General features: G+C 43.9%; 1 pseudogene; it reads left to right on the top strand.

The window, feature by feature from the left end:
- The first annotated feature begins 7,389 nt into the window (after positions 1 to 7,389).
- LOC116897774 lies at positions 7,390 to 7,693 on the top strand (annotated as a pseudogene).
- Positions 7,694 to 8,235: the final 542 nt, after the last annotated feature.

Here is an 8,235-nt window from a genome sequence, read left to right as displayed (position 1 = left end):
TGTGACTATGTCATGAGTCCCACTATACATGTAATTAATATGCTAATAAAATACAGAGTGAAAAGCAGAACTACTGTACCACTTCTAGGTTAGTTAGGTGAGCTGGCTACCTGAGGTACCAATAAGTCAGAACATCCATGTTTATTTTATATGTTTCTTACCTTTTTATTTTTTTTAATTAAGATTTATTTATTATATATAAGTACACTGTAGCTGTCTTCAGACACACCAGAAGAGGGCGTCAGATCACATTACAGGGTTGGGGATTTAGCTCAGTGGTAGAGCGCCGCAAGGCCCTGGGTTCGGTCCCCAGCTCCGAAAAAAAAGAAAAAGAAAAAGAAAAAGATCCCATTACAGATGGTTGTGAGCCACCATGTGGTTGCTGGGATTTGAACTCAGGACCTCTGGAAGACCAGTCAGTGCTCTTAACCACTGAACCATCCCTCCAGCCTGTCTTACCTTTTTATAACTGAAGATGTTCATACATTTTTCTTTCCACTTGCGTCCCCTTGGTCCTTCGGCCCTCTCATTCCACTATTTATAGTTATTAGTTTCTCTCTGTTATATTATTGGTGTTGGCTCTGGGCTTGCTGTAAACTGCCTTTATTTTTTGCAATATGTTCCTTACATCCATATTCTCTTCAATACTTTTATCATGAAGTGGCCTGAGATCTTACCAAAGGCCACTTCTATGTCTGAGACAGTGATGGTGGAGTACTTTTATTGATTTACATACGTCTAACCCCCTTGAATCTCTGGAAGGAAGCCAACTGGATCAAAGTGAATTATCTTTTATATGTGTTGTTGGATTCAGCGTGCAAGTATTTTATTGAGAATTTTTGCATCTATGTTCATAAGGAAAATTGGTCTGTAGTTTTCTTTCTTTGTATGGTTTTGGTAACAGGGTAATAGTGCCTTTGTAAAAAGAATTAGGAAATGTCCCTCCCTTCAGTTTCTATTTTACAGAGTTATTTGAAATTATTGACTATCCACAGCCATTCTTTTTTGAGGATCTTATAGAATTCTGCATTGAATCCTTATGGCCCTGGGCATTTTTGGTTGGAAGGCTTTGATTACTGCTTGCTTTCTCTTTTTGGGCCAATAGTTAGAATATTCAAGCACCAAGTTAGGTGTCCTTCAACAGCTAAATGGATAAAGACACTGTGGTGGTGTGGAAGAGGTGGCTCAGTTAGTAAAAGACCCGCTTAGTAAGCTCGTAGACCTGTGTTTGAATCCCCAGCACCCAAGTACAAAGGTGGACAGAGTAGTGTACACACTGCAACTCCAATACCCGGGAGCAAACAGATGGGTTCCCTTGAAGCACAGTGGTCAGCCATTCTAGCTGGATCCATGAGCTCCAAGCACACTGGCAGACCCTGTCTCAAAGAAAAATAAATAAAATAGAGTGAGAAAGACAGACACTCCTGGCCTCCACACCCGTGTGAATGCACAAATACCTGTGTGTACACATAAACACACCCACACAAATACATACACACACAAAAGAATATGTGTTAACACAGAGAGATGGAGGAAAAGGAAGGAAATGGGTACAAACACACATTACATTATTTAATCATGAAGAAAAATGAATCATAATTTGAGCAGGGTATGTTGGCATAGACCTCTACTCCCAGCACTCAGAAGACAGACAAGCAGGTCTCTGAGCTCAAGACCAGCCTTCTCTACAGAGTGAGTTCCAAGACAGCCAGGGCTTCACAGAGAAAGCCTGCCTTGAAAACCAACCCACCCATCCACCCCCGCCAAATAATCATTATTTATATGTTTGTTTTGGAATTCCCCCTGTATCCAAAGATGATTTTAAGTTTCTATATCTCCTGTCTCCTCTCCCCAAATACTAGGATTATAGGCATGAGTTGCCACACCCAGTTTTTATGCTGGGATTGAACCCAAGGCTTTATGTACACTAGGCAAGCACTTTATGAACTAAGCTGCATTCCCAGCTTGTGTGTGTGTGTGTGTGTGTGTGTGTGTGTGTGTGTGTGTGTTCCTTAATATGGAGATCAGAAGACAACACTTGGGATTTGGTTCTCTCCTTCTACCAACTCTGGTTATCCATATGAGCATCACTGTGACTAGTACCAATTCTTATCTAGTGAGGCTTCTCTAGGTTTGGGCAGGTGGGGGAGGGGATAAGCAGGGGAGACTTGGGAGACATTTGAGTAGGAGTTGAGGAAGTGCCACACTGAGAGCAACATGCTGGAGGTCCTGAAAGAATAGGTTCCCAGGAGATGCTTGCCCGAGCTGGTAACATGGTCTACCTGGATGGGGAGCCTGGCTAGCACTTGAAGTCCTTATCCCAGGGGCTACTGAAAGTCACTGAAAGGTTGACAGCAGGAAAGGTAGGAAATTTCTCTGTGTCTGTCTGTATTCTGTGGAGGGGGTGGGAGTAGAGGAATACATGTGTGGACTGGCAACTGCAGGCCAGAGGACAATTTCAGGGACCATCCTAGGAATACTGGCTCACCTCCCTTGAGATAAGGTCTCTCACTGGCCTAGAGTTCAGTTAGTCAGAATGACCAGTAAATTCTTGTCCCCAGTGCTGGAATAGAAACACCAGACATTTTACATGTTCTTGGGGAATGAACTCATCTTCCCAGGAGGACGTGCAGTAGAGCTGGAAAGAGCAGCAACATCTACAAATGAGCAAGGTAAGGCATGAGGGAAAGTAGCCCAGCAGCCTAGGCTGACCGCAGTGCCATCACCAGACAGGCAGGCCCAAAGGATGAGTAAGTTCTTCATGTTAACAAAGAGAGTAAGGTGGCAGCCTCCCATAGTAGTCCTGACTAATGAAGGCTCAAGCAGGAAGATTGGCTCAACTTGGAGATTTGAGGCCATCTTCTTTTTTTTTTTTTTTTTTAAAAGATTTATTTATTTTATTTATACGTGTACACTGTAGCTGTCTTCATACACACCAGAAGAGGGCATCAGATCTCATTACAGATGGTTGTGAGCCACCATGTGGATGCTGGGAATTGAACTCAGGACCTCTGGAAGAGCAGTCAGTGCTCTTAACCGCTGAGCCATCTCTCCAGCCCTTGAGGCCATCTTCTTTTTTTTTTTTTTTTTTTTTTTTTTTTTTCGGAGCTGGGGACCGAACCCAGGGCCTTTCGCTTCCTAGGCAAGCGCTCTACCGCTGAGCTAAATCCCCAACCCGAGGCCATCTTCTTAAAAGAATTTTAAAAAAGGAAATCAAGCTGGGCATGGTGGAGCACTCGGCAGGCAAGAAGGGCAGATCTCTAGAAGTTGGAGGCCAGCCTGGTCTATATATAGAGTTCAAGGCGAGACAAGGCTGAATAGTGAGACTCTGTCTTAAAAAAAAAAAACACACGGGCTGGAGAGATGGCTCAAAAGAGCAACTGCTCTTCCAGAGAGTTCAAGAGCAACCATGGAGCTCACAACCAGAAAGAGACAGAGATGCCCTCTTCTGGTGGAGGGAAGACAGACTACACTGTGCTTATATTAATTTGAATAAATAAATGTAAAAAAAAAAAAAAAAAAAAGCAAAACACAAACAAACAAACAAAAAAACAAGAGAAACAGAGACAGAGAGACAGAGACAGAGAGAGACAGAGAGACAGAGAGGGAGGGAGACTATCAAGTGTTTCCCTTTGTAAATGTAGTTAGACTTTCCTAACAAGCTGGGCAGTAGTGGCCCTCAAGAAGGGGAGGTAGAGGCAGTGGCAGGCAAAAAAAAAAAACAAAAAAAAAAAAAAAAAAATGGGGTTGGGGATTTACCTCATTTGCCTACCAAACCCAAAACCCAAAATAAGAAAACAAAAAAAAAAAAAAAAAAAAAAAGAAAGCCTGGTTTAGCTCAGTGGCAAATTCCAGGATAGCCGCAAGGCCCAGAGAGAAACAAAAAAAAAAAAAAAAAAAAAAAAACCAGAAAGTCTGGGGAAGCAGGTGCCCTTTGGGAGGAAAAGACAAAGATTAGGGTGGTAGAGGGGGGGTCACAGTGATTGGGCAATGCATGCTTAACTCCCTGCACATTGTTTTGTTTCATTTCATTTGGTTTTTCTAAGTAAATAAATAACCTAACCCTAATCCTAGACAGGCAGGGTTTCCCTGTGTAGCCCTGGCTGTCCTGGAATTGTGTAGACCGGGAACTCAGAGCTCCTCCCGCCTCTGTCTCCTGAGTGCTGGGAGCAAAGGCATGTGACTGGGCCCTGTTGCCACCACATCAAATGGTCTCTCCTTGTTGGGGAGTCACCTGGCTGGCTGCAAGCCCCAAAAGCCCACCTTTTTCTTCCTCTCCAGTGGCCAGTGTGCCACAGTGCCCAGTTTTTGTTATTTTAATTTGCAAAGTTAAATTAGCAAATACAGTATTATATTTCACAATGGCATTTTTGTTATTTTGTCTTTTTTTTTTTTTCTGAAGCTGGGGACCGAACCCAGGGCCTTGCGCTTGCTAGGCAAGCGCTCTACCACTGAGCTAAATCCCCAGTCCCCACAATGGCATTTTTTTAGACATCCTTTTTATTCTCCTTCCCCGTTTTCTTCCCCATTTCTCTGACTCTTTCATTTCTCCGACTTCCTTTCCTCTTTTAGGTCACTTGGACGGTATCTGCCCCCACCATGTTCTGTCTTAATACTTTTCTGTCATCTTGATGGTTTGCCTGCATGTGTGTGAAGGTGTCTGAACAAGATGAAAAGTTCATCTACAGAACTTTTCTAGTTGCATAGAGGTCATGGGTGGTTTGGTTTTTTGGAGACATGGTCTCTTTATGTAGCCCTGGCTGTAATGCAGAGCAGGCTAGTCTTGCACTGAGAGAGATCCTCCTGTGTCTGCTTCATCAGTGCTGGGATTAAAGGAGAGTGTCACATGGCAGTTACAGTTCTTGTGTTTTTGTTTTTGTTTTAAATCCTTCATGCCGATTTCCATCGTGGTGGTAGTAGTTCTCTTTCCTCTCATCCTACCCAGCATTCTCTTACCTATTGATTTATTATGTATATGGGTGTTCTGCCGGCACATACATGTCTGCGCATGGTTGTGGAGTGTCCTAGAAGGCTAGAGGAGAGTGAGTGAGCTCCAGTGAGCTGTAGTCAGAGTGTTGCGACACACGTGTGTGCCGGGAATAGAGCTCTGGTCCTCCCCTAGAACAGGTAGTGCTATAAGCTGCTGGGCCACCTCCCCAGGGCCCCTGGCCTTATTCATCTTATACTTTAAAATTTATAGGTGGTGCACAACTTTAATCCCTGCAGCGAGGAAGCAGAGGCCAAGGGATCTCTGGGAGTTCACACCCAGCCTGGAGAACATAGCGAGCTCCAGGCCAGTCAGGGCTACACAGTGAGACCCTCTTTCTAAATACAAATTTTAAAAATGGCTTTTTAAACGTTTTCTTTTTCTATTTTTTGGGTGGATGCCTGTGTGCCACTGCATATGTGTGGGGTCAGGGCACCTGTGGGAGTTGGTTCTCTCCTCCACTGTGCAGACCCTGTGGACAAGCTCAGGTTGTAAGACAGTGGGTAGTAGGGCTGGAGAGATGGCTCAGCGGTTAAGAGCACCCGACTGCTCTTCCAGAGGTCCTGAGTTCAATTCCCAGCAACCACATGGTGGCTCACAACCATCTGTAAAGAGATCTGATGCCCTCTTCTGGTGTGTCCGAAGACAGCTACAGTGTACTTATATATAATAAATAAATCTTTAAAAAAGAAAAAAAAAAAAAAGACAGGGGTTAGTAAAAGTGTTTGCCTGCAGCTGCCTTACTGTTCTAAGACCTGCTGCAGTTTTATTTCATTTCCACTGTATTTTCGTCATCCTTTTTTTTTTTTTTAGCATTTTTAAAAAAGATTTATCTATTATTTATAAGTACACTGTATTTGTCTTCAGACACACCAGAAGTGGGCATCAGATCCCATTACACATGGTTGTGAGCCACCATGTAGTTGCTGGGAATTGAACTCAGGACCTCTGGAAGAGCAGTCAGTGCTCTTAACCACTGAGCCATCTCCCCAGAACTCATTTTTTTTTTTTTTTGCTTCTTTTTTTTTCGGAGCTGGGGACCGAACCCAGGGCCTTGCGCTTCCTAGGCAAGTGCTCTACCACTGAGCTAAATCCCCAACCCCTCATTTTTTTTTTAATAGACAGTATTATTTAAAAAAATCTGAGGCTGAAGATTAGCCTCAGTGGTTGAGAGCACTGGCTCTTCTTCCAGAGGATCCAGGTTCAGTTCCCAGCATCCTCATGAGAGCTCCGAGTGTTTGTAACTCCAGCTCCAAGAATTCAGACACCTTCATATAGATGCATGCAGACATCATGAAGAGCATCAATGAACATAAAAAATAATAATAATAATAATAATAATAATAATAATAATAATCCTCAGCTAGCAATGGTAGCACATGCCTTAGATTCCAGCACTCGGGAGGCAGAGGCAGGCAGATCTCTGTGCATTTCAGGCTAGCCTGGTCTTCAGAGATAGTTCCAGGATAGCCAGGGATACACAGAAAAGCTCTATCTGGAAAAGAAGCAATCAAACGAACCCCCCAAAACAAAACAAAACAAAACCCAAAACAACCCAAGAAACAAAAACAAGAACAACAATAAAAACCTTTATTTATTGATGGGATCTCCCTAGGTGGCCTCAGTATCCGGGGTTGTGGAATGAAAGTATGCAGACCCTCACTGAGCCCTGGCAGTCCTCACGGAGCCCTGGCAGTTCTGGAACTCCCTCTTCACAGTAGGCTTTGCCTGCCTCCGCTCACATCCACGGAGCCATCTACCCAACCCATTTTGTGAATGGTGTTTACCTCGCTCTCTCGTAGCCTGGACTGCAGGTGTGTGTCACCACACCAGATGCTCTTTAGAAAAACAATTGCACTGAGGCTGGAGACCTTTACTTGGTCAAGTGCCTGCCTAACACAAGAAAAGCACTAGTTTTGGTCCTCAGTATGGAATAAATGGCTTTTGTCATTACAAACTTGCACCCTAGTCTAGTACTCAGGAGATAAAGGCAGGGGGATCAGAATTTGAAGGTCATTTTCTGCCACATAAATTTTAGTCTGGGTTATAGAAGACCCTTCATAAAAAGAAAGAAGAGAAAAACAGCCAGGCAGTAGTGGTGCATGTCTTTAAACCCAGTGCTGGGAACGCAGAAGCAGAGGCAGGGGGATCTCCGTGAGTTTGAGGCCAGAATAAAGTAAAGTAAATCCCAGGGCAGACAAGGCTATCTCATAGAAACACCCTGTAAAGTGAGTCCCAGGGCAGACAAGGCTATCTCACAGAAACACCCTGTAAAGTGAGTCCCAGGGCAGACAAGGCTATCCCCCAGAAACACCCTGTAAAGTGAGTCCCAGGGCAGACAAGGCTATCTCACAGAAACACCCTGTCTTGAAAAACCAAAAAGGGGTCTCTTTGGCCTCACCGGTAGAAGCAAGATGAGGAAAGGAACGTCATCCTTTGGAAAGCGTCGCAATAAGACGCGCACGCTGTGCCGCCGCTGTGGCTCCAAGGCCCACCACCTTCGGAAGCCGACCTGTGGCAAACGTGGCTACCCTGCCAAGCGCAAGAGAACGCGTAACTGGAGTGCCAAGGCTAAGACGAAACACTCCCGGGACTGTTTGGATGAGGCACCTCAAGATCGTCTACTGCAGATTCAGACGTGGATTCTGTGAAGGAACAACACCGAAACCCAAGAGGGCAGCTGTTGCAGCATCCAGTTCATCTTGAGGATTTCAATCCGTCATAAAATAAAATGTTCTGGCTTCAAAAAAAAAAAAAAAAAAAGAAAGAAAGAAAGAAAGAAAGAAAGAAAGAAAGAAAGAAAAGAAAAGAAAAACAAGGGGCTGGGGATTTAGCTCAGTGGTAGAGCGCTTACCTAGGAAGCGCAAGGCCCTGGGTTCGGTCCCCAGCTCAAAAAAAAAGAAAAAAAAAAAAAAAAAAAAAAAAAAAAAAAACAAAAAGGAAGGAAGGAATAAAGGAAAAGAGTAAAATAAACAAAAGAAAACTGGGAAGAGGCGGGTATTGTCTCTGCTTCCTGACAACATACATGATGTATGCGGCTTCCTAACAATTCCTCCAATATTCCTACAGTTCGTATGGGAAGACAATCCTCTTCCCATATGAACTGTAGCCCCAAACTGGAAGCCAAAAAAAAAAAAAAAAAAAAAAAAAAAAATTCCTTCCCTCCTTGGGGAAAAAAAAAGGCAGCAAGCTTCCCCTACTCTTTACCTACTTGGCCTTAAACCTGCTCACCCATCTCTCAACTGAGC

This window comes from Rattus rattus, chromosome 4 (genome assembly GCF_011064425.1).
Source record: "Rattus rattus isolate New Zealand chromosome 4, Rrattus_CSIRO_v1, whole genome shotgun sequence".
Taxonomy (NCBI): domain Eukaryota; kingdom Metazoa; phylum Chordata; class Mammalia; order Rodentia; family Muridae; genus Rattus; species Rattus rattus.
The sequence above is the reverse complement of the archived record's forward strand: the minus strand, read 5'-3'. Positions and strand labels throughout refer to the sequence as shown.